General features: G+C 44.0%; 1 protein-coding gene and 2 long non-coding RNA genes across 14 annotated transcripts in view; 2 read left to right on the forward strand and 1 right to left on the reverse strand.

Moving 5' to 3' along the window:
* On the reverse strand, positions 1–25,638 carry LOC135300687 (uncharacterized). Of its 3 annotated transcripts, none has more exons than XR_010362462.1 (7): positions 25,118–25,638; positions 24,750–24,920; positions 24,463–24,638; positions 24,173–24,288; positions 14,223–14,317; positions 6,994–7,091; positions 1–3,480 (listed from the first exon to the last, which is right to left on the reverse strand). It is a non-coding gene; the product is annotated as an uncharacterized LOC135300687 (long non-coding RNA). The 3 variants fall into 3 exon arrangements; XR_010362463.1 differs by adding an exon at positions 4,284–4,601 and having other exon boundaries at positions 24,750–25,638; XR_010362461.1 differs by having other exon boundaries at positions 24,750–25,638.
* SYN3 (synapsin III) overlaps positions 1–26,273 on the forward strand; it is a 200,937-nt gene that overhangs the window by 113,356 nt on the left and 61,308 nt on the right. The gene's annotated exons all lie outside the window — the stretch shown is intronic.
* LOC135300686 (uncharacterized) lies at positions 6,171–17,954 on the forward strand. Of its 4 annotated transcripts, none has more exons than XR_010362458.1 (4): positions 6,171–6,203; positions 7,045–7,104; positions 9,076–9,266; positions 17,507–17,954. It is a non-coding gene; the product is annotated as an uncharacterized LOC135300686 (long non-coding RNA). The 4 variants fall into 4 exon arrangements; XR_010362460.1 differs by lacking the exon at positions 17,507–17,954 and adding an exon at positions 13,729–14,519; XR_010362459.1 differs by lacking the exon at positions 17,507–17,954 and adding an exon at positions 9,404–13,719.

Consider the following 26,273-nt stretch of genomic DNA (forward strand, 5'->3'; position numbering starts at 1 on the left):
GCCACACAGCTCCATGCTGTGATCCTGTCGGATCCCGCAAGCCCAGCATGACTGGGCTGGGTCAATAGCTGCTGTGAAAATTCCCAGGGAAAGCCGCGTCCCGCAGGTGCTGTTGGCCGAGCAGGGTCCCTCTCGCTCCATGGCGCAGGAATGTGCGCGGCGGTGCTAGGGGGCAGTGCGCTGCCGGAGATGGCCCCGACCTCCGCACGGAGCCGGCTCCTCCGCAGCGCCGAAAGAACCGATCCTTGGAAAAGGAAACACTGAGCTGGGTGTCTTATTTACATTTCAGGAAGGAGAATCACCTTCTGCTTTCAGATACTCAGTTTATATCAGGTGCATGTTAACATCATTTTCCGTCCACAAGACCGGCCTGGAACCAGGGACAGAGACTGAGATATGAACTGAAGGCATGTTCACTTGCCTTCTGATCACATTTCATTGTGAGGGATGCCGGCTGCTTCAGTGCAGAAGGGCTTCATCAACCTACAGCAACTGCTGGCAATAAAACACATACCAGGAGGGCTGAGAGAAAGAGAGAGAGAGAGGGGTGCAGAGAGAGAGAGAGACCCCACTATCACCAGAGGAAAATACCCTCACAAATGTCACATGTAGTGGTTGGTAACACTTCAGTTCCTCACCAGATCTTAGCTGGCTTAAACTGAGCTTAGCATGAATGAAATCAACCTGCAGTTTAACAGCCCTGCCACCTCCTTAACAATATAATTTTAAAAGCTTCTGAAGTAAGGGCCCTTTTCTATTTTAATTTTTTGACAACAAATTTACTTTATTCAAGGGCGTGGAGTCTTGCCATTAGCATTCTAAACTGTCCACCTGACAAGTTGCTCAAAAGCATCCTCTTGTCCTAAAAACTTTTCTTGAAGTTGATGATCTTTATATCTTTTACACTAGCTCAGCATCATGCCCTCTAGGCATTGTTTTCTGCTTTCATGCAGCATGAGGGGAAGAGTAGGTGTTTTCAGAGCTATCTGATGTTCTTTCTACAGCACACCCCTGCCATCTTGTAGGACAGTAGCAAATGGTCATGTATCGCATTAGAAAAAGGTTCTCATATTTCTTTATTATCTGCTTCTTTTTCAGTGAATTGTTTCTTTTCTAACACTGTCCTTGGAGAAGAAGTTTTGTCTAAAATGTTTGTATTTCCTATGATTCATAGATGTGAAACAAGTTGAAAAAACTCCTGTTAATTCCACCATTTTATCAGTGAATTTTATATGCTATTTAAAATGAGAATACTCCTTCTTCAAAAATGTCTTTGATTCTATGAATACATACCAAAAAAATTCATTTGATCTCTTTCTCTGAGGTTGCAAAGGAATTATGTCACCTTCCTGTCTGCAAGCCAGACATAGGTAACACTCCATCCCATTCCCAAGCTTTTCATTGCAGGTACACCATTAAATTTTCATCAGCTCTAACAGTTCTATACTGTGTTCAGTCTTCAAGGATCCTTTAGAGACTGTGCCCACTGAGAGCACCCAGCCTGGTAGCAGACTGTAGGCAGCATGTGTTTCCAGGAATATTACATTATAAGGGGTTGTGGAATATGAAATCACCCCTCAGTAGTGTGGGGATCCTCCATTCATGTGTCATCAGCTGCAGAAGAGTAACCAGGAAATATCTTTTAACAGCCTTATCAAGCTGAAAATGCTTCCTGCACATGACCGTGCTCTTTGGCCCAAATCCAGCAAAACACTAAGGCACATGTTCAGCTCTAAGCACACGAGATGCTCTGCTGAAGTCAACAGAACCATTTACATACACAAAGTTAAATATAAGCTTAAGTGCATTTCTGGACCAGGGCCAGAGGGCTCAGTACCATGCAGGGTTCAAGCCAGGAGGCTGTGATTAGATGGTCTGACAGAATCCGGGAGGGAAGGACACGACGTGATTTGCTTGGTTCTACCTGCCTATGCCTCATTCCAAGCAACTAATGTTCTCTCATTTTTGTTTATAGTACGTCTTTCCATTTCTCTTGTTTTGCTTTCCTGCTGCTGTAGCCATTTCCAAATTGAAGTTTTGATTTTCTTTTTTAAACCCTTCTAAACTGCATCAATAGCTTTAAGTGATTGAACAAAGAGATTTCAAATAGATGAAGTGCTTCAAATGTTAATAAGAGCTGGTGTTCCCAGAGCTTTGGAGGCTGCACTAAATACAGAAGAGAGTGAGAGCAATTGAAAATCACTTTTCTGTTGTTCCTTTGTATGAACTGGTTTCTGGCTTATGCAATGCACAGTAATTAAAATGACTGGAATGCCTCACATTTTTAAGAGAGCTTTAAGGCAGCTCTGTGGCATTGCAGCCAGCAGAGTTCATGAGCAGATTCATGGCTGCAATCGAGGTTTGACGTTTCTATCCACGTAACTTGAAGAAGACAATATCTCTGTAGAAACTTTGAGGGGAGTTTGAGGAAGAAGGGATAGACACAGAAAAGCAGTAACATCTGCTCCCTGCATCAGCTCCATGAGCAGCTGTGGGGCAAATTTTCCTTTTGATGGAATAAGAGCCTAAAGGTTGGTGTGGTTGTCATTCATTGCCTTCTCTCACTGTAGCCTTAATGTCCTGCTCAAATTCAAGGGTGGGACAGAAAGCCTGTCAGACTGGCATGTTCTCTCACGGCTGGTTGCCCTCCCTGTGATAAGGTTTACTCTGCTTGGCAGGGGTGAGGGATTATCTTGGTGCTTTTCAGTCCCCCAGCACAGTCCAGGATTTCACTTTCAACTTTTCCAGTTTTTGGTTTTTACTGAAGGTGGCTGACCGCTGCATCCCCGGTTTTCTCTCAGCTACTGGCCTGGCTTTTGCTAGAGACGATTGTCCACAGAGGAGCAGGAGAGCTGAATACAGCCTCCCTTGTGGGGGAGAGCTGGCTGACCTGAGGACATGGCCTTTTTGGCATGTTGAACTGCTAGATCCTTCTCCTCTCATCTCTCTGCCTCTCACCAGCTTCTGAAGGCATGGACTGAGCCTGCTTCCTCATTTCTCAGCATAATCTTTCTCTCCTTCTCATCAGAGGGCACTGTCAGGATACAGCTGTTTCCACAACCCCATGTGAGTGTAGGGAGGTAAAGATCCCAGGCAGGAGGCAGTAATCCTGTTATCTCTTAGACCATCCTGAGGCTATTAGAGCTGCACCCCCTCCATGTGCCAGTCCCTAGAATGTGTCACTGTTTTTAAAGCATGTTGGAATCTCCTAAAATCACCATACATATGAAAAGCAGAAAGAGCAGCACCACAGGGCCTTTTTTTTTTTCCTTGTTTCTTTAAAGAGCCTGGAAATAGTATTGGGCTGTCTGGTGTAAAGGAAGGGTCTTTTCTTTACCTGCAGAACAGGTGCAAGTGCAGGAAAAGGAAAAGTTGATGTCTTGAGTTGCTTCTCCCTGCGCGACCTTCAGAAAGTTCCTGTAAGAATAAGCCAGTCTCCTCATCCCAATAGTGCAGGTGTTACCAGTCTCTCACCTGAAACTGCAAATTAAGGTATTAGTTACAAGGGCAGTCTCTAATGCAAGGATAGTGTCCCAGCAGGGAATGAACTCAGTGACTCCTGTCATGCATGCCACCCCATGATGTCAAACGTGAGAAGCAGTTCCTCTGTGTGGAAATCCCAACAGAGATTATTGCTCCAGCATAGGATTTTTCTTATAAATCCAGACTTTTTCAATTCTTTTCTTCCTGTGTTCCCAAATCTGTACTGTATTCTAAACAGTAGCTGACTGCTCACTGACATCAGGCCCTTCCCTCAGACTCACAGTCCCAGCCAGGAGAAGCTGGGGAATTTCCGATGTGAGATTTCAAGGACGGATCTCTTTCTTCTCTAGAGCAAAAGGCAGCGCTTTGGTTTCCTCACTCTTTTGGAATTTTTATCCATAAATCTTGGCATTTGGTGTGAGACAAAAGATGAGGAGATGGTAGATCTGCAGTTTTAAGTGAGGACACTTATTTGTTTATTATCTTGCTCTTCCCAAGTGAAGAGTAATGCATTCCTCAAAGGAACTTTTTAGGTTGGCAGTGTGAGTTCCACACCTAATGTATTAATGTCAGGAGTGAAAAAATCAGTGTTTGATTTAGCACAGATGTGCGAAAATTGTATTCTTTTTCCACTGAAGACAGAGATAATCCACAGCCCTTCTTCCCTTCTCCTTTAACCTGAGAGCCTCTATCCCTTCGCTGTGCCTTTCTGAGAGGTGTTTCTGAGGGGTGTTCCAGTGAGAACTACCCAGAGCTGGCAGGAACCAGGAAGGTGTAGTCTGTATGTACAGATTACATACCAGGGGTTGAACTCTGAAGATACCAAAGCTTGACCATGTGCTCTGAGCTAGCAAACACCTCTCTGTAGCTTTGCTGTTTGTAGCTGTGCCACCAAATCTTGCACAGAGCGTTGGTCAGGGGTCCAGCATTATCCCAAGTGCCTTGCAGTGGGATCCTGGACTGCTCCAAAGCAGTGGCTCATCTCAAGTGCTAAGAGGTTGGAGAGGTTCTGAACATTTCTAGCAGAAGCAGGTGTCCAATAGCAGCTTAGCACAGCACATTCTCTCTTCTCCCTCTCCTCTTTCTCTCCCTCTGCCTGCCTCTCCTCCCCAAGGCAACTGCAAGAGATTGAATTCTCACCACACAGGCCAGGGAGGCAGAAGGGTTCTCCCTAGAGACCTAGCTGAGGTCAGTGAGGAAAGTGCTCTCAGAGCAAAAGTTATGCAATGCATGGGAGGAATCTACAGTTTTAATCATGGGATAATTAATGGAAAATAACAAACAAAGGGCTGAGCAACAGCAGTTTCTACCAACAGAGATATGATTCTCCAGCAGACTTTCCCCAGCACCTGACAGTTCAAAAGACAGTAGATAGACAAGCATTTTATGTGTTTTTATTTCAGCTGTATCATTATGTTCCCTAGATTACGACCCAGCATTTTTAAACCAAAATTTTGCTTCCTTTTCTGTCAGTTCAAGTTCAGCAGAACCACCAGAAGACCAGCCTGGGGAATGGGAAGGCAGGGGTCGAGTTCTGCACAGTGCCAGCAAATTCTTAGTGCAACTAGGATAGAAGGCACTAATCTGGTCTCCCTTTCCTCACAGGATAGCTGTGGGTGTACCTACTGAAGGTATTTCAATTGTCCCTCCCAGTGCTGAGATTGAATGAGCTGTTTCTGGAGAAAACCTTATCCCATTGATTTCTGTGCCAAAGAAGCAGGATCATCAAGAAGAGCACAGTCCGCCCCATGAAAAAGAAGGAGCAAGCTAGGAAGGGAATCTTTTACTTCATTTGAAATTGACTTCCCCATCCAGAATAAAACTTCACCTTTGAACACCATATATGATGGCAACTTAGCCTAGAGAGGCTAATATAGCATAATCTGTGTATGGACGTGAGCAATAGCACTCCAGAGAGCTGGCTGGAGGAAACCCATACTCACTCCTAGTGATTGCAAGAGCATTTCCTTCTCCTCCTGCTCCTCCAGAACCTACCTCCTTAGCTTAGACAATGTCACCAAGTCCCCTAAGGTGTTTTCACAGTATCAATGCAATCACTTTTAACAATATTTTTATTATTTTTTTTTCCCTGAAATTATAATCTGAAGGATTAAGCAGTCATAGCGATTTGGTTTTATTTTGAGAAAAGGCTTTTAAAAATAGGAAGGAGAGAATAGGAGAACCTGGTTCTGCCAAAATAACCCAACTTATTCCATCAGGCATTTCTGGGAAGAAGGAGGGAGGGAAGCTTTTAAAACCATGCCTGTGGCTGCACGTAAGGGATAGTTCTCAAAGGATTCCCTTAATCAGATTCTGAAGAAGATGGGCTGTCTCTTTGTAATTCACTCCATGTCTTATTCTAAGACCATATGCTCTGGTCACGTGAAGATTTATGGTCTCAAATTTACTGGCCTCAGAGAATCTGAAAGAATTATGCAAGAAATCATGTTCTGTCATAACTGAGGCCTCACACAGCCGTGCTTCCTAAAGACTGCTTCTAACTCGATATATGGCCCCTCTAGGGCTTTGTAAGCCCTTCTGGGGAAGAGGGAAGGGGAGGAAAAAGGGGAGCTGCTGATCATTGCCATATGTGAGAAGCATCCCTGTCTGCACGTGGGTGTGACGTCCGTGTTGTCACAGAGGCCGAGCTCTGCAGAGCCCCCCTGTTTCCTGTTTCCAGTCAGAATCTCGCTGCCAGAGCAGGAATCCCATATCACTCTGTACTGCACTTACAAAAAAGGAAAATTATGGCCAATGGAGGGGGAAGGGGTGGGGGAAATCCTCTTAAATAGCCATGTAGGATGTCTGGGCAAGGATATGAGCCAGGAGTCCTCAGAGGCAGTAGAATAAGTGGGAGTTTAGCAAACAACCATTTTCTTCCTTTGACTAGTGTTCCTTAGAGACCTCAGTACTCCAGTTCTCATAGCTAATTTTAGCTATTTGTGGTTGGCCTGCTCCTAATGTTCCTTTCCTATCTCTCTCACACACACTGAACCTTGGGATAGTCTCTGTGGGTTGACAGATGATGTGAAAACCTCTAATCTGCAGGTCAAATATCAAAAAATGAAGTGGGATCATGCAACTGGAAGCAAAATTTGCCTTTTTTCCAAATAAGGGAGATATATTCATATTAGAAGTTCTTAGCATACCAAGTTTATGAGGTTTTTTAAAAGTATATGAGGGGAATGACCTATTCTTTAAAATTTTATGGTAACCACCAAAGATGTTATCATCCCATGGACACTGCCTTTCCTATGCAGACTGTGACTGATATGTTGTCATTATGTTTTGGCTCTGCTCTTTGTTAGAAAAACCAAAACCACATTGTCCCAAACTCTGTACTGATACATAACAGGCAGGATGAGTCCCTGCCAAAGGGCATTGAGTGCATGTTAGAGAGGGTTTAAAATGGACATAGTGGCAATAAATGTGCCATGCCAGGACTGAAGAAGCTTGCAGGCTGTGGCATTTGTACTGCAGATACCACATTCAGGGAACTCTGAGTCTTACCTGCTTTACCCTCCTGTGGTGAATTGACGTCAATTCTTTATCTACCACGAGGTTTGCTGTACAGATTGTGATGAATCTGAAGTCCAGAGACACACAGGCTACAAAAAAAAGGTAAAAGAGTAGAGATGACTCCTCCTGTCTCAACCAAATTTTCCCAGACACGTGGCTCTTTTTCTTCCCCTAAATTTCTCCTGGATTCCCTATCTTGATTGCCCCTCCTCTCCACATAGAAATCTGTAGAGGATGCTCTGCAGGTGAAAAGTGTGTGCTCTGAATGATGGATGTGTGGGACTGTGGATAGTAAAAGGGTATATGAGCCCTTAGATGCTGACTCTGCTCTGTCAGAAAATTTATGACCCTGGAAATTGGGTCACTAACCTTATTTTCAGTTGACTGATTTAAATAATCTTAGAGCCAGGTGAGGAATCCTGAGAAACTGATTAGGAGGAAGGAAAGGTAATTATTATGTCTCTCAAGGATAGAAAAGCAGTATTCCTTGAGAATAGGCCAGAGGCCAGATTAACATTATTAATTAGATAGACACCTCTGGTTTTGTGTTGGACCAGAAGCAAAAGACTGACTAGGGTGTCTTGGACAAGACTGCCTGTAGCACCCTGTTCTGGCTGGCCAGAAGCAGTCAGTCTGCACATAAAACAGACCTGGTGAGTTCTTTCCTGGGAGCTCTGCTGATTGCTGAAGGTCCCTTAATTTTTAAGAAGTGTTGGCAGCTTGTTTCACGTTCAGACAGAGATAAGTCCTGCCTAAACTGAAGGAATGGATGGAGGGAATCTCCCCCGGCTACACCCCATATACAGGTTGTCCTAATAATCCCTGAACAGATGGACGTGGTCATGTGAGCCCGTGAAACTCTATCTGTTTTGGAGAAGTAGTGGGTGTGGTGCAGTGGTCATGGACAGATATATGTGTTGCCTTTCACAGAGAAGCTCACTGTCCTCCAAAGACTGAATATCAACAAAATCCTTCCTGTGGGGACTTCCAGTTCTGCCCGAGCCAGCTGTAAATTCCTTTGAGGCTAAGACTAAGAAAACTGGAATCCTGGGAGGGCTTTGGTACAGTCCCAAAACCATTTCCACTGAACCTTCCCAAAAATATGGTTTCTCTGACCCAGGAATGTGAGCTCTGTAACAATGCAAAGCTCAAGTCCTAGACTGCTGGAATTAACCAGTATTAGCTCATTGCATCTTTGCGCTCCGTCTGTCTCGGCTAATACAAAAATCATTTTCCCTCTGGGACACAGACTTGGTTCCATTTTTGTGTAGCACCTGGCACAATGGGGATGTTGGTATTTGAGTGAGGTGCTACCTTTATATAAACAAATAAAAAAAATTTGTGGGACCCCTACTTTCTTCTTTGCTGCTTTTGAGTTGATTATTTAAGAGTAAATAATCATAAAGCATCTGAGTGAGCAGAGCAGAGCTAACGGCTGCTTCAGCCAGGAAATGCCTGAGGAGCAGGGAAAACAGAGACTGGAGTATAAATTGCTGTAGCACAGTGAAACAGAACTCATGAGCTGGTACAGACTGGCTGGAGCAGGAGATATCAGAAAAGTAGTTATGTACACAGAGAGCTCCTCTACTAGTCCCCACAAAACTGGAACAAAACTACATTTGCTCTACAGCAGGTGAAGGTCCAGTCCTCCAAACCCAGGACAGCTGGCCATTCTGACCACTGGAGCTACCAGCTGCCTCCTCACTTGCCAGACCTTCTGCTTTTGTCTTCTGTCCCTCACCATCTGTTTGTCCTTTTCATGGGAGAGGTCCCTTCCAGTTGGCACCCTCTGCATGAGCCATTTGAAATATTTGCCTCTCCTACCGGGACAAGTTTCCTTCACATTTTTTGTGCTTCCTTGCATGATACCATTTATTTTCTGAATGAACATTCACAGTCTTCCCCTTTTAAACACAGAGGTTCTGGAGCGACACAACACCTCTTGGAGCAAATGCCGTCCCTAAAACCCTTCCCCTTGATGCTGAGGCCCCAAATGTCAACACTCTGTCTTCCAAGGATATAGACTGTAATCCAGGATCCCTCCCTTGCCTGTGGTTTGTTTCTCTGTTGCAGTGAAGTGTCCAGTGAGCCGACAGCCAGAACTGCCACCAGCATGCCGGAAAGGGCTTGTCAAGGGTGGGAAGGAAGAGTGGCTGCACCACATTGTCTTCCAGGCATGTTTGGCACGTGGTCCCTAAGGGACTGCTGGATGCTGGAGTATATTTAGGGCAGCTTCTGGGCTACTTGAGCTCACAGTGAGAGAGGTAAGGCAAAAACATGCAGCTGCACCCAACTCCTAGGGACTATCTTGCTTCCCACTGCTTGTGAGAAAGGTCTGAGCAGAGCAGAGAGAACTTAGACCCACATCACACTACACACCAACTTCTCTGCCTCTTTCTAGCTGCCAAAGTAGGAGGGTGGGAGTTCCAGTGAAAACTTTCTTCTGGAGTGGGGAAAAAGACAAATAAAGAATAGCCAGTGCTGTGCTCACACTCTTCTTTGCATCCTAAAGTAGCCCCACAGACTGACATAAATGATTTTATTAACTTGTGCTCACATGAAATACACACAAACACGGAAGCAGGGAAGGATTTCAGGGCTGTTTCCAGCTCTGAAGCAGCTCTTTGACAGGGCTACACTGGTTGTTTTTTTTCTCCCCAGATGAGAGACTGGTCAACACCACCCCTAAACTCACCTCCACCCCCAAACAGCTGTTCTGCCAAAGGGTGGAGAAGCAGACCTCCTGACTGAGGGTGGAGCAGTTTAAAGGGGAGGAAAGCAGTGACTTCACTTCATATTAAGTAATAGCAGAGGAGGGTGTGCGTCACTCTGAAAAACAAGACTTTGGGTGGGGGCAAAGACTCTCTGCAACATCTTATGCATGGAGCCTTCCTCTTTGTGGGAAATGAGCAGGATACACCATTCTGAAGAGTGAATTTAGAAAGTAAAATATCTTGAGCACCTCGTAATCTTATTTAAGGGGATCCAAGAAGAACATCAAGGTGAAAGGGCTCATAATGGTGAAAGTCTTTTGGGTTAGACTTTAGGAAACACTTTCCTCCAGCAAGGATAGAGAAACATAGGAATAGATCGAGTCCCTGTGAAAAATGCAGCATGTGGGGGTCAGTTTTCCTAGGGGGCAGATGGCACTGGGGTCTGTATACAAATACTAGGGGAGTGATGGCAGGACAGACAAAGGTGTCTTTGTGATCACAGTTTTACCTGCAAGGGTGCTGCTCACAGCTTCCTCTCACCCTGTGCAACTGAACAAGTATCACAAGATGTGGATCTATCTTCCCAAATAATCCTTTCCCTGCAGCTGACTCCTTCAGGGCTGTATGAACAGCCTCAGGCCAGTCTGTTGCATTCTCTCTGCCTGATTCAATTGGCTTCTGCCAGTCCTGACTACTGCTGAAACAGTCTGTCAGGCTTGAGAGCAGTCTGGTATGTTAGACATCATTCCAGGCTGTTCTGGGCAACACAGGAGGAAGAAGCAGTCTTGGACTCCAAAGGCTTCAAATGTAACAAATGTTTCCATACTGCTGATACTGTTCATACTGCTCTGAAAGTGCAATCACCAGAATGGCCATCCGAACAGAGGCTGTTAAAAGACTTCCCAAAGACTCTGTGCAATGCTTGTGGCATCATCAGTACCTCTGGCCCCATTTGCAGTGAGGACATAACCAAAGGCACTTAATTTCCTCTCCTAGACCTTCCAGGTGAAACTTAAAATACCTTGGCAGTGTCCTAGAGACACATGGCAGTGTGGGGGCACACCTCCCTCGTTCCTCTGGCTAGCACAGGGAGCTGCAGTGCTGTGCATCGGTGCTGGCGTGTGCTTCACTCACTGGGCATTTACCCAGGATTTTGCCTGGGCATGTTTGACCTTAGATCCATGCTACCACCCATATGAGTTATTTTATATCCAGTTTTTACACACCTTTTCATGCTGCAACCACACATGGTCAGCGCATCTCAGATGCAGTCAGGAATTCAGGCTTTGCTTAGGAGAGGTGTGAAAGCTGCCAGGCTGCCAAGGGGTCAGGCCCTTAATTTTTTTTCCTGTATATAGACTGAAACCCCAGTTTTGTGGTACCAACCTCCCAATGGCTCCTCATGCAGACTTTCATGAGAGACTCATCAAGTCTGCAAAGAGCTCAAACACAGGCAATAAGCAGCTTTCCTCAGCCTTGCCTCAAGTATATGACAAGGGAAATATAAAAAATTAAAGAAGGAATAAATGTACTCTTTCTTCCAGTCTGACTGACAACAGCAAGGGCAGTTCAATTTAGTTAATAAATAGAATTTCGTGTTCCAACTTCCAACCTGAGAAAAATAAATTAACTGAGTGTTCAGAGAGTTCTACTGCCTTGCTCACAAATCATAAATGGCTTAGCAGAACAGCACTGTTTTGGAAATAAAGAAGAAAAGGACAAAGGAACATAAACAAAATAACAGGCATCTACCGGCTCCCAAAATGATACTTGCCAAAGCCCTTTCTCATTGCTTGCTGGCACAGCTGCTAGAGCAGACCATTGCTCCCCTGGTCTGGAAACACTCCACTCACAGCTGACAGTTCAGGGGGACTGCCACACACCTGCTGGGTAGCAAAGGCTTCCTCAAGCTGGAGCTGAGATAGGTTAGGAGGCCCTGACCAGTCCCTCTGCCTTGCTGCTTCTTGCAGCTATTCTAACTCCTTTAGCAGCTCCTCTTAAGTGGGTCCAGCTAAGCATCTCCCACCACCTGCAGTTCCTGTTAAGCACTCCTGATCCTCACTGGGTTCTGGCTTTTTGTTGCTCAAAGACAACTTCTTCAACAGCCTTTTCTGGTCCTCTAGTTTGCTGTATTTTTATCAGCCAAGGCTGCAAACCATTACATGAGGCTAAGGGTGGTGATCTACTATGGCACAGCTAGTCCCAGCTTTTCACACTTGGTCATCCTCATTATCCTCATTTTTATGCTGATGATGTTGTTGTTTTCTTACACAAATCCATCCATATGTGCTAGCATATGTTGATCAGTATTAGGCCCACCTCTAGGCTGCTTCAGCTCTTCTCTCTCAAACTGAGGCCAGCAGAGCAATTCTGTCCCTGTAGCTCTCCTTCCCTCTGGGCTGACATGCTGGTCAGCCAACAAAACAGAAATGGAAACACGGGGTCTAAGTTAGTTCCCTGTATCTTGCAGTCAGCCTGAGGCTCTCATTAGGATTCATCAAATCCTAAAAAATAGTAGTTGTCCTATATAAGCCTCAGGACAGTCCTCTGTTTATAACAACTTAAGATCCTACTGTCACATCCATGCTGCAGACAAATGAACTCAGAAAGACTAAGCCATACTAGCAAATTTGTGAGTCCCAATGCTTCTCCACCCCTTCCCTGTTTTCTTAGAGCAGGCACTATTCCTTTCCCAAACCAGGGAATTAGTAACACTAATGGGGGAATGTGTCACCTCTGCATGCTGAGCGTGACTCACAAAGTCAATACAGCCTTAGCAGCTGAGAGGAACAATGAGTTGTGTTCTCAGTTACGCTTTTTTTGGCTGCACCATCACTGGAGCTCAGAACAAGGGCAGTGATGTCATGGCCATAGGCTTAATGTGTAAGTATCATATACAGCACTACCAGCTCTCTGTGATCTGTTACTTCCACATTAACGTAACTTGGGGCATATATACACACAAATAGTTGCCAGAGCCAAGAATAAGTAATTTGGAACAGATTATTTTATTTCAGGCTTTTAACAAGGATGCTTGTCAGTCCCAACAGGCTTATTCTGGGGAGGTAGTACCTAGCTCAGAACTGAGCTATATAATTTAGTCAAGACCTCAGCTATAAAGACAGAAGTTTGGAATGTAGAAATGGGCAGACAAGAATCCTGCTAAAAAATAGCTTACATTTTTCTGACAATTAGCCATTGTTGCAAGTATTTATATAAATAGAGTAAGGAAAAGTTCAGAGACAAAGGAGGAAATTACTCCCAGCCATTTTCAAGAACATTACTTTGAAGCATTTTGTGCACTTGTATTTGAGCAAGACTTTTCTCCGTTAGCCTCTGAGTGGAGTGGGGAATTGTTCCTTCCTTTCAGAAATGTGCTGTGTGTATTAAGTGGTCTGTCAAAGGAGCCAGTGCAGGAGGGGTGTAGAGCTGAGCAGACAGTGACATTGTGATCAGAGGCCAGCCCCTGGGTCATGCAGGCAGCTGGAACTCGCTGTAACCTGCCTGGAGCATGTGCTGATAACCCCGGCTGTGGGGTGGGTTCACGGGGTGCTGTGAGCAAACATCCTCACCCCGGCCACTGCGCAGGGCTGGAGCCTGCACTGGGCTCTGGGCAGCCCACGGTGCTGCTAGAACCCAGCTCAGGGCATCTGAACTGCACATGGACGGGGCTGCAGGAGCTACTGTCTGCTTCTGCAGGGACAGCTGTGCCAAGAGCGACAGTTCCCTGCTTTATAAAACTCTTTCCTAATGTATTGCCAGGTGCCTCAGGTGACAAGGCTTGCCTCTGTCCCGTGTTATGGGCCCCTTTCATCATTTGCTGGGTTAAGCCAGGATTCCTCTGGCCAGAAAAACAGGGGAAGCCCTGAGAATTCATAACACGAAATCTTATCTCAAGGGAAAAAACAGAGGCATGTGTGTAGAGGCTTGTTGAACTACACATTCCTCTAATAGTTTCCCAATGCTGAGTACCAGTGGGACAGTCACACACTTTGCTGTGTGTTCCCAACAGGCTGGAACCTTTATCTGCGGGGCTGGCTGGTGCTGGAGCCCTGCCAGTCTCCCTGGAGAGCAGCTGTGGCCCCCTCGGTTCCTGTGCCTCTGCACTGGGCAGCAGATTGGCGGAAGCTGGTGCAAAGCTGCCTGTCCGATTAAATTTGTTATTTTGCAAAAGGATTTAGCTTTGCTTGTTGGTTATTACTTAAGAAAAATCCTAAGCTGGTGCTTTAACCTGTTTTAAACCTTTCACAGGGTGAAAGAATCTGGTTCCTTTGCTTCCAAGTTGTAAACAAGGAGCACAAAGCTGAGAGAGAGCAGAGAAAACAAAAAAGTTTTAGAATCCTATTTTTCTTACATTCTTTGTATTTTTCAATCAAAAATTGTGTTTAAAAATTCTTGTACTAAAAGGCTGCCGCATCAGAAGTGTTGCTGAACTTTGCTTCTGAAAAGAATCTGACAACAGGTCATTAGCCACCATCTCAGACATACTCCAGCTCCCACGCATACCTGCTGTCTCTCCAGGGATGTGCTAGTAAGCCCGTCCAGAAGGGTTTGTAGATTATAGAGATGATGAGAGATGTTCACATGTTTCATATTTTTTCCTGTACAAAAAAAAAAAAAAAAAAAAAAAAAGCAGAGGAAGCCAAATTAAATAAACCACTTATTCCAAGAAAAGCTGCCTATATACAAGATCTGGTCTGGCTTAATTGAGCTAGTAGCTCACTGTTGGTTGACTGTTAGTTAAAACAAAACATTTTCAGTTGAGACTGTTCCAGGTGAGCAGGGACTGGTAGGCTACAAGTGAAGATGACTGTAAATGTATTGTCTGAGTACAAAAACTACACTCAGATACTGTTGTAGTTGCAAAGCCAGAAATTGCCCATGAGAAGTGCCCGAAGAAGGGTTGACACTGAAGTTTTAATTTCTGTACTCTGAGACATGCAGTGTAGATCAGTTCTTTCACCGGATTCCTGTCACAGGATTTCTGCAATTAAAAAAATAAACACTTCAGGTTTAGCTTCGTCCTTCTGCTCAGTGGATGAACTTAGATCATCTTTAGTTCTTAGGGTTTAAACAAAATTCTGACAGCAGAATGACTAAAACCCCTTTGAGCTGATGGCATTCAGCAAGATATATCTAACTCTTTCAGAAACATCAACAAATTTGTTTTCACAGCGGGACAGTAAATATTATGTATTTTGTAAATGAGAGGCTGCCTGCTGAAAGTGCAAAGTCACATTTGTGTATTTGATACAGAACGATGAGGACTTGGATTTTCAGTTTCTACCATGCTGAAGCACTTTATATTCAAAGCACGAAGTCCAGGTGCATTTGCAAGTGTTCATTCCCTTTTGCAAGCCAGCTGTGGCTCAGCTATTCCGGGGGTTCTGGCTGCAATGCCAGCTTCAATAGTTTCCACCCTGGTCAGCAGAGCCCTTGCCTTCCCACCCTGGCCCTACACTGAATCTCACAACACACACACACTTTCAGTTTTGGGCCTGTTCTGCAAATAGGATCAGGGAATCAATTCATAATAAAAATAACCCTGCTTGGCCTCAGAGCACAGTCTGGGACTGGAGGCTATGTTAAGCACGCAGAAAGCAATGGACAGCCTTGTCACAATCATTCCTGGGGAATCTGGCTAAGCTGCCCAGCATCACACTGGATGACAGGAGCACTGGTCAGCTCTGCAGGGGAGCAGTCCATCCCTAAAGTCCCATGATGACTCTTGCTGCTGCTTCTGCAGTCCCTTTTCCTCTGCTGACCGCTGCCATCGATGTCCCACGATGCATGAGGCAGGGGGTACTGCAGAGAGCCCTTCTGAGGCTTTCACAGCCATGAGTGCCCATCAGGGGATGCTTCAATGTTACCCAGGTAACTTTCATCCTGGATTTCTTAGGTTTCTAAGCACTTGACTCCACAACCATTACAAATATTTTATGCAGGCATTTTGTGTGCAATATGCACCACATGTAAAAGTTGTTCTTAGGGACTTGGTTTGGTGATGGACTTGGCAGTGTTAGGTTAATGCCTAGACTTGATATTAGAGGTCTTCCCCCACGTAAACAATTCCATGATTCTATATGTCCTCATTTAAAGTAACCTGAAGTACAAGAAGAATGAGAAAGGGAGGAGATGTGTAACTGGACAAGGCTGAGGACCAGAACCAATGCTTTGTCCTTGCCCTTTATGTTATATTATTTGGAGATAAAGGAGTTTGGAGGGATTACCAGCAAAGATTCCCCACTCTCAGAACCTGGTTGTTGCTGTAAACTGCCGAGCTGAGCCCGTAGAGAAGCTGCCACTTGCAAAGTGCTATTTCCTATTGGAAGCAAGATGGTTACTGTGATGTACAGCACAGACTCCTTCCTAACCCATGACCACTGCAAATATGTCAGTGCCTCTGTTGGACACACAGAGCGTGCATGACAGGCTTTGCTTCATGTCACTGCCTAGCAAAATCCTTTTTTGATCTCTCATAAGGAGAAATACAGAAAATAAGTGACAGTTCCTCTGCAAGTATTGCCATCATTAGGACGGTCTGTCTAGCTCCTCTTCAGTAGGACCAACTCCCAGACATCAGCTGGAGAAGTCTCAAGGCCTTTCTGACATCTTTGTGACACATGGGATATCCTCATGTCTCCTGCTTCCTTTCCTTTTAACGTTTCAGCATGGTAAGGATGGGACAACAGCGTGAGCCACATCACTTATACTCTTGTGCCCTCTATTCTCTATTTCCCCCGATCATTATATCAGCTTTAGTGACAGTCTGTGTTACTAAAATGGCACAGAGCCAACCACTGAAGGGGCTAAAACCTGGCACAGGACTAGCTGTTGTGAAGTTCACTAGAATAACAAACAAACTTCAGCTGGGTCATCCTTAAAATAATCTGTTTTGTTTCTTTCATTGCACCTGAACCAAGCTCCTCATTCTCAGTTTTTAGGCTGAGAATATCTGTGCCTTCCTGCTCCCAGTACTACCCCAGTCTGCCATTATTTTTTTTTTCAAGTATCTTCTGATGCTTACCCTTTTCTCTTTGTGGTGTGCTGCTTCCTTCTCTCCCACTCCAGAGTCTGTGGGACAGGCTCAGACACAGCCAGCTAGCTACCCTAGGGGTCTCATGCAGCAGAAAGTCATTGTGGGGCACACTGCACTGGGGCAAAGTAACAGCAAACCACTTCCCACTTTCTGGAAGATTATCAGCCGTTCACAGATGGGGTGCACAACAAAGATAATCCAGCAAATGCCAATCCCACTTATTCTGAGCCATGTCACTTCTTCAAAAAAATAATCTTGTTGAGCAGCATCGTTAAAGGTGTATCATGCATGAAAGATTTGTCATATTTTTCTACCTGAAAGAGGCAGCTCTTATTTCCAATACAAATGCAGCCTTCTCATTCTCTTTCCAGAGGGTCCTTAGAAGCTCTGACCCAACATTTTTCCACATGCCCATGTCCATGCCCATCAAACTCAGATTTTCTTGTTATTATATCTGTCGTTACAGTCTGCAAGATACTGAAAGGCAAACTTGATACTTGGGCTTTCTATAATGACCTCCCCATAGATATTTCTCTGTTAATAACCGTAAAGATTAAATACTGCAAATAGCAGGAATTATGATAACTATAAGGTGAGTGGTAAAATTACTCTTGAAATCAGCCTTACATTTGAACAAAATGTAGCAATATTCCTTCTGGAGAAGCCAGAAGCACTCTCTTCTTGCAGGATGAAAGGAGCTAAGGAATGTGCTGGCTGGCACTGAATCCCTGTCCTCTTGGGTCTTTAATAGGTTTCCTGCTCCTGAAGGTTCAAAGAGCAATTACAGACTCCAGCAAAAGTACAGCAAATGGAAAACAGATTCTCTGCCTTTCACTGAAATGCCAAGAAAATAACTGAAAGATGGAGGACTCAAAGTCACCACATTGCAGCAGTTGACTGAGCTGAAGGGAAATTTCCCTCTGTTCATCCCCAAGGCCAAAGGTAGTCCCTGCCATGTGAAGTGGGTGGTGGGAGCCCAGTTTGCTGACCCCTCTCCCTGAGAAGGCTCATGTTAGTGGAAAGAAATTATACCAGGCAGCTGGAAACTGCCTCTGGGCTCCAGCTCTTTCGCCTCTGTGTTGGAGATTTACTTTTGTACTTTTGAATTGGCTTTTGGAGAGGAACAAAAGCAAGGTCAGGGCAGCTTCCTTCACTGCAGCAAGTCACCCAATATATGGAGAGAGCCTTTTCCCTGAGAACAGGTTTTTTGCTTGGTATTCAGCAAACTCTGCCATACAGGGCAAACTGAATAAGCCTGTCTGAAGTGAAAAACCATCCAAGTTGCTTTGCATCATGTTTCATTGCCACCTCAGATTACTTGAGATTAAATCCTATCATGGGTGGCAGGGAGAAATAGCTAATAAATCTGAGCATCAGCAATAATACCAACTTTGTGCTCAGACAAGGATGCTCAGTATCCAGTGACAGTACAAGTAGGTCACCCAGCCAGCTTAGCAACAGGAGGAACTTCTCCAATGAGACTTAATTCTGGCACTGTTCAGTTGTACCACACTCATCTGGGATGTAGCTCAGCCCTGCAGTTCCTCAGGTGTAGAGAGGAAACCATATCCTCATAATTAGACAGTTGTGATGAAATAATTGCTAAGGATTTCTTTGGTCATTTTATATTACAAATTGATGCTTCCTCTAGTTTTCCTTACTGTCTACAGAGGAAGAAGGAATCCATTCTCTCCTAACCATATGGATGTGTAATTCCCCTTAACCAAACAGGAACCAAAGAGAAATTGAATGCGAAAGAGGATGGGTAAGGAACAACTGAATGAATAAAAGGCCCCCTTATAACAGCTCTGACCTGGATGGGTGGGGTTTCCCTAATCCCTGACCTCCTGCTAACAAGTATGGACTACAGGCAGAGCTTGGATATGAAATAACCAAATCCAGAGCCAGGCACATTTGGAGAGTGAATGAGTTTTTTGGTCCTATCTTTGCACACCAGGAAGAAGGACTTGCAGTCAAAACAAAATTTAAAATTAATTGATTTAATTTTTTCACCTTTTGAAACTCTTTCAGTCTGTCTGGGATGGAGAAATAAATCTGTTGTAATTAAAAGTTATGACAGAATGCCAGGTAATTTTTCCCAGAAGAAGATGTTTTGAGTTAACACGTTTGGACAATGCAAGGTGAAAGTGGCCTTTTCTCACTGCAGTTTATTGGGTCTGTAGATGTTAGCTGGCAGTATCAGCTCACTGTCTCTACCCCAGGCCTCATCCCTTCTCCTTTAACTTCACAATTGATATAAATTTCAATTTTTGTAGGTAAGGAAAGAAGCAATAGCAGAATGGGAAAGCAACAGTTTTGAAACTTCCAGCACAACAGAGGCACACTATCTTCCATAAATGCCTAATTTCAGTTTGAACATGGTCTTCCCTTTATCAACCCCCTACTGTTGCAGTCTTTTTGGACAATCTCTATGAATTAATTTGGAAACAATAGCCCCCAGTGCTACTTTAGAAACACCTAAAAATGGTAAAGCTCTGCTATCTTCTAGGCTCTTTAATGTCAAGGTTGGGAAAAGGACTTCTAGGTGGGTTAAAAATCAGCTGGACCACAAGACTCAGGAGGTAGTGATGATCAAAGGCTTAGCATCTGCTCACACCTAGTAATAAATGGAGTGCACAAGAGGTTGATCCTGTGGTCCATATGCTACACCAAGAACCTGAATAACATACACATGCACCCTCAGCATATTACTGGAAGATGCAAAATTATGACATCTGACACATGAAATGACATCTTCAACTTAGAAGCACCTCAAAGACATAAGGATTGTAGCAATAGAAACCTCATGAAGTCCAGTAGAGAGAAGTGCAAAGTTCTTCACTGGAGCTGGAATGATTCCTACACACTGGGAGGGAACTGGCTGAGGTGAAAGTCAGGAGGAAAGTCTGGATGTTACAGTGGATTTCAGGCTGAATGAACTGATGCTACGTTGACACCACAAGGCACTACTGTGTTCTGCACTACATTAGGAGCAGCACGGCTGGCAGATCTAGGAAAGTTCTTTTCCCTTGTGCCTGACGCTGATGAGGCTTCATAGGACACACTATCCATTCTGGAACCTGAACACTGCGGAGGGATGGGGAGCAACTGGAGATTGTCCAGCAGAAGTCTAGCACTCTGACCAGAAGTGGTCAGAGGCCTGGAGCACATGATTGGCAAGGGTGTGTGAGGCACGTTGAGGCAGGTGAAAGGAAGAATAATCAAACAGCCTGCAAGGGCCTGAAGGGTAATTACAAGCACAACAGATCCACGTTTTTCTCAGCAGTGTCAGATGATACACCATTGAACAGGAGCCACAGGAGCTGGACATTAAGAAGGAAATTCCTATAAAGGTAGTGCAGCATTGGAACAGACAAGCCACAGAGGTCATAGAATATCCAATTTAGGCAGTTTTCAGGATGCAGCTATTCAGAGTTAGGGCTGACCAGATGATGTGCTGGCAATAGTACTTCTGTGAATAATTCTGTGGGTGGAGTAGATGACTTCTACAGCAGTTCCAATCACAATATCTATTGTTCTGTGATTCTTTACAGTCACTAGTCAGTGAATTTGACAGGGGGATTTCCCAAAGTTCACTGTACAGATAGAGTTATTCCCTAGCAGACTTGGATCATTGCATGCCTGACAGCTATTTTTCCTCTAAAATATGGTGAGCAGCGTTATAGTTAGATTTCCTCATGCCGAGCAACATGATTCCCATTTATTATTCTGACTCTAAGTCAGCCACAGATCATACATACATAGAACTTGAGCATGAGATGGATGCTCTTTGGAACTATTATTGGCATCAGGTGCACAATCAGCATCTTCTCTAATCAGTCCTCGGTCAGAGAGGGCCTCACCAGGCAGTAACAAGGGATTTTAAAGTCTTATGCTCTTTGAGGTTTTGAGAGCAAACTCAGACCATCCTTGATGGTCAGAGACACCTTTTGGATTTTCTCTTCAGTTCTGAGAAGCTATAAAGTCATTTTCAGAGGTATTCAGCCACAATAGAGACAGTGCTACAAAACCCCTGAAGCAGAGTCAATTGGCTTCAAATAACTTATTGTCATGTAAAAATACTCTGAAGGCCCATGCCTATGTCCCAGATATATATGCATGATACCTATGCAAGAAAAGGCACTTATTCAGGTGGCAGCAATCATTCCTGTGACAGCTAAAATGTGAATGCTAGGTCCTCTTTCTACCAAAGTAGTCTCTTTGTCACAGAGTAGTATCCTGAGTGAGTCCTGGCTACAGACACACAACAATGACAAACAGCCAAAGTCTAAATCTGGTAACTGCAGCCCATATTTCGGTCAATGACCCTTGAGTCAAAAAGGCTGACTAGTACCAAGGCAAACCCAAACCCAAAGTGTTGCATTTTTACAAAGAATGCAATACTTTTACTCCACTATTTATGACTAATGTATCACAAGGACTTAGAGCTGCTAGTTAATTTGCAGTAGTATTTATGAATCAGAAGAGGGACAGACTTGTGGTTACGGCTGGACTGACATTTAGGATGTCTGGGTCCAATTCCTAGTCTAGCATAGATTTTCCTTTGTAAACTTTGGCAGGGCTGCTTCATCTCTCATCCTCAGTTCCTTGCCTACAATTTTTTTCCTCCAAAAAAAGGAGGCTTTTTAGCTGTCTGATTCATTTTAGTTGTGAAGTATTTCTGTCGTTTCTGACATCCAGGAAAGTACAGAGTAACATGTATGATGTAACAAATTATGCTTTCAGCTGCAAATATCTCTAAAACAGCCTAAAAGCTGGTGGTGTTTGCTTCAAAAGCTAACAAACATACCCTTGAAGAAACCAGCCTGGACAAGTGAATGTAGCAAGTAGAAACTGCATTCAAAAGTAATTGTTTATAATGAATTCAGTTAAATACCTGACACACTATTGCTTTTTAAACCAGTATCAGCACAGACATATTTACTACCATTTCATGCCAAGCCATTTTAGGTAATAGTACAGACTCCCACCGTTATTTCTGTCACCTGTACTATATTAAAAAATAACAAGTATTGGAGTATTTTCTGATCATCAAATGTGAAGCAAGAATTCTATTTTTGACATTTTAAAATATTCTTTATAAATTGCAACATTCAAGTGCTTATCAGTGATGTCTTCCAGGGATGATATCTCTACCTTTCAACATAGAAAATAGTTTTAAAATTGAACCTACTGCTGATTAGGTTACTTTGCAGCCTGAAGTTTTCAGAGGTTGACTGAAATGCCAAGAAAATATGAAAACAAATGTGGACATAATTATTTCGGTCTTACTGTCTCTTTTCAGAAGAGACCAGACACCATGAGGTCTAGATTTAAAGAAATAAAATCAAGCATTAGCAAGTCACATTTTATTCACTTGGCTCTTTGGATCTCAGAATGGAAACACATGGATCTCAGGGTGTTAGAACTAAAACTTATTTTTTATTCTATCAGCAGAGCTCTATACCCTTACAGACATGTCAAAAGCTGTCCCCCCAAAAGAATAAAGCACAAATATAAATACAGAATGGGGATTTAATTCAAAAGCAATTGCAGACTAATGTATGTGCCTGGAATCAAAAGGAGAGGTAGATATCTTCAGAATTAGATACAGAGATGAAAACTATGACAAAGAAAAGCTTTTGTTTTCCTATCAGAAATGCAATAATCAGGGTAAATTCTGTGTACAGGGCATATGAGTTTTTAGTACTAAGCAAGAAAAGACAGCATCCACAAAGTCCAGCAATGCAGTCAGGTGCACCTTCATTGAAAATGGTCTTTGTGCATGCCAGTCATCTTTCATTCTGAACTGGGAGAAGCCACAGGTTGGAGTTAGTGGGACAGTGTCTGTTCTGGGAAACAGCATGAGCTGGAAAGTTCTCCAACAGTACTAAAGGGCAGCAAAACCAGAGAATGCATGGGGCCTTGACCTCTACAGAACATAATGTGACCGAGTGGAAAACAGCTGCATATGCATTAGCTCTGCCTGCAGCACAGAGAAAGATCCCAGCAGAGGTCATTGTGCCCAGCAAATTGCAGCTCTTCATTATATACAACTCTGAATGCAGTACTACCACCAAATTCACATGGCTCTGCCCCTCTAGTTATAAACCACAAAGCCTGATGGAAAAAGGAGGAAGCCCCTGGGGAACTTCTGCAAAATTAGAGGTAGGAGGTGATGGACTCAATGAGTTTCCTAAGACTTGCTGTACTATGGTGACAAAGGCTTACAGGGATTTTGGACAAGCATGCTGAACTCTGAAAAACATTACAGGGCTTCTACAATTTTCCAGAATTTACCAGAATGTGAGGTCCTATCAGGTGGCCACTCTTCTACACCTTATGAGCTGATGAGGACCTTTCCACCTGAAGCCTTTGAAAGCCATTAAGAAAGTAAATATTAATTGGAAGTACCATCCTCCCCTTTCTTTAGTTATGTTTCGAAATAAAGCAGATTCTCATAGCAAAAAAATCTGGAGAGAAGCTAAGGTTGTGTAATCCTCCTGCATGATCCTAGGCTACCAGCAGAATGGTACAGCTCAGTTTTGAGGCTCTAACAAGCACCAGCTGAATCTGCCACCTCAAAACATGGGAAAACAAGAACTGATGGGCTCATCTGAGGGCTTAGCCTCCCTGCTGCCATATGGTGCACCTAACAACTTACCAAAACAGCACATTGTTGAGAAAAGGGGAGAGAATAAAAATAAACAAAATAATGTACTGTAAGAACAATGAGGTAGAAGGGCTAGATTAATCAGTTAGACCTTTCCCATAACACAGCCATCGTTTCAAACCCTAATAGTTATTGGTGAAGCAGCTGCCAGTGCTGTATCAGAGTCACAATTGCAGTTTCTGCTGGCCTGGGCCCGAGACTGTCACAGCTGGATAGCAAGGCCTGACCCCTGCTTCATCAGGCCACACAGCATGTCCAGGCCACTAAAACCTGTCCCTCTTAGCCCATTAACCATCCCTACAGGTTACTTCAGCTGGCCACCTGCTCTGACTTTGACAGCCACTTCTGGTCCTCAGTAACACCTTTGTTTTAACAAGAACATGCAGAGTTTACACACACATACTCACTCCATTCTGTCCAAAGAAAGGGGTTTTTAAAACAACATATTCTAATCCATCCTTTAGACTGGATTTTTACTTCCCTGAAGTACAGCTGTTGCCCAAAATGAGGATGTTCAAGCTCTTCCTGTGCATGTTAAAGTACCACTGGTTTGCCCAGCTTATGGCACATAATTAAAAGGCACAATATCCCACCCCATTATATTTGAAACTTTTTTTTAAACTTCACTACTGTCATGATAGAACATAAAGTACCAGCTGAACAGACTCAAGCCTACCCATGAAGCCTACTCATTAATCCCTTTCTGTTGCTTCCCAAGAGGGTAAGAGGGGACACCATCCTCACCAGACCATGCATTTTTCTCAGCAGAGGGATCTCCATCCCCTTCAAACTTGAGTTGTTCAGCTCCCAAGGGAAAGCCTGCTTCAGTAGTTAGAAGCTGTGCAGTGTTGGTATTACATCTATAAAGCAAAGTAAACACCTTCCTGTAAATCTCTGTCATGCATGGCTACAAGGGTGGTTACAGTACATGATATTTACTTGCTGGGAAACAGGCAGAGGACACACACAGATAAGCTTTTCACAGAGCTCATACACAGCTTCTGTGCTTGTGCCAGCTTTTGGAAACCACTCACCAAGGCTGGCTTCGAGCATGAGACCTTACTTCCGTCATTCCCAGGACAATCCTTTTTGTCCCACACTTGATTTCTCACATAAAGGAATGTCACGGAAGATAAACAGATACAGCAGAGGAACACGCTGGGAAACAGCCTCGCCCAGCTCTTGAGTAGCCTCTGTCAGAGAGCAGCCTCTGTCAAAGCAGCATTGTTTTGACTCAGACTCTGGAGTGCACTGTGGCAGTCTGGTCAGGGCCAGGCCTTCATCCTGCCTTGAATGTAAACACACATGAGGCTTCTCTTACCACATGTTTTGGGAAGCATCAACAGCTCTTGGCAAGCAATAGGAAGGATGACTGAGAGGCTGCTGGCATGCTGCTTAACTTGATGTCATCTTACAGTCAGACTGCAGCTCTGGGTGCACGCACTTAGTCGCGCAGAACACACAGCTACCAGTCACCACGCTTTTGTTATGGCTAAAAAATTAAATTAGATATGTTTGGCTGGGGAGTTCTCCCTCCCTCTCAGAACGGTAATGTTGCTTTCTTGCTCCAAATGGCAAGGCAGCTGCTCCCTCAGAGCACCCGAACACCAGGATATATCTGTCAGGGAGCAGCAAGAGCAGGGCTGCTCCTTAAAGGAAGGTGAGGCAGGAGCCAAGAGGGAGCCTTACTAGCCAGGTCTCAGCCCACATTGCCAGAGGCGAGCCAGACAAACCCAGAGATGATGGCCAGGCCCAACCAAAAATTCAGGTCAAAATTCTATATAATGGTGATGGGATAGGTTCTGAGGCCAAGTCACAAAGTCAGGGGAAAGGATTAGATCCAGTGCCCACCAGACAGGTCCACAGTGACAAAAAAATAAAAATCAAGTCATGAAGCTAATCCATAGGTTTAGATCCAGTTCAACAGACTTGATAACCAGACAGGAGTAGGGCCACAAGAGACCAGCACTCCTCCAGTATGGATCAAGCAAGCAAGGAATGCCCAGGGCTGAGCTTAGATGGAGCTCCTGGGCTCATGGGTGTGAGCTCCAGGTGAGGGGTCTCAGGGCTATTAGTGAGGGTCATTAGTGTGCTCAGGGCTCAGCTGAAACTTCATTTTATTTTGTGTGTCAGATAATAAGCTAAGGAACATCAGGCTGAAAACTGTAGATATCTTAGGAAATTCCGTTATCAGGGTTGATTAAAGCAATTTTCTTTGTTTCCTTTATCTGTGCATAAGTCCTTGATTACTGATCACATACTGACTTTTTTCCACAAATTCTCTGCATCATTTAACACCCAGTTCTGACTGAATGACCTGTTACCCCCTCACAGGTTTTGGTCCACTGTTCTGACACTATTCATATGCTGTCCTAAGGAGAGAATTATTCTTTTACCCATGAGCATTTCAGTGGTTCTCATTGCTGAAGTTTCATAAATAATAAACAATGCACATTCAAAGATTACCTTCCAGCTAAGGGGAGATTTTCAGACTCATCATAGAGGTGTAAATTTTTACCTAGCAAGGGATTACATTCAAAAGTACTGTATTTAAGTATCTTAAGTGAGATATCTGAGATTTTGGGGGTTTTTGTCTGTGTAGCACTATTTAGATTTTTATGTAATCATAGAGAAGTTTCAACTGACTTCAGATGCAACAATGACTACCTGGCATTTGGATTAGTAAAGATAAGGGTTGTTAGGTCACAGAGTCTGACTTCCTCTGTTTTACAGACCAATATATAATTTAATTAAGTTATCCTGTAATTAGTCAAATACTTCAGGATTATCCAAGGAATAAAGCAAGTAGCTAGGAAGGCAGTTAGTCACGATTTGAAGACCTAAA

Source organism: Passer domesticus, chromosome 5 (assembly GCF_036417665.1).
Source record: "Passer domesticus isolate bPasDom1 chromosome 5, bPasDom1.hap1, whole genome shotgun sequence".
Taxonomy (NCBI): domain Eukaryota; kingdom Metazoa; phylum Chordata; class Aves; order Passeriformes; family Passeridae; genus Passer; species Passer domesticus.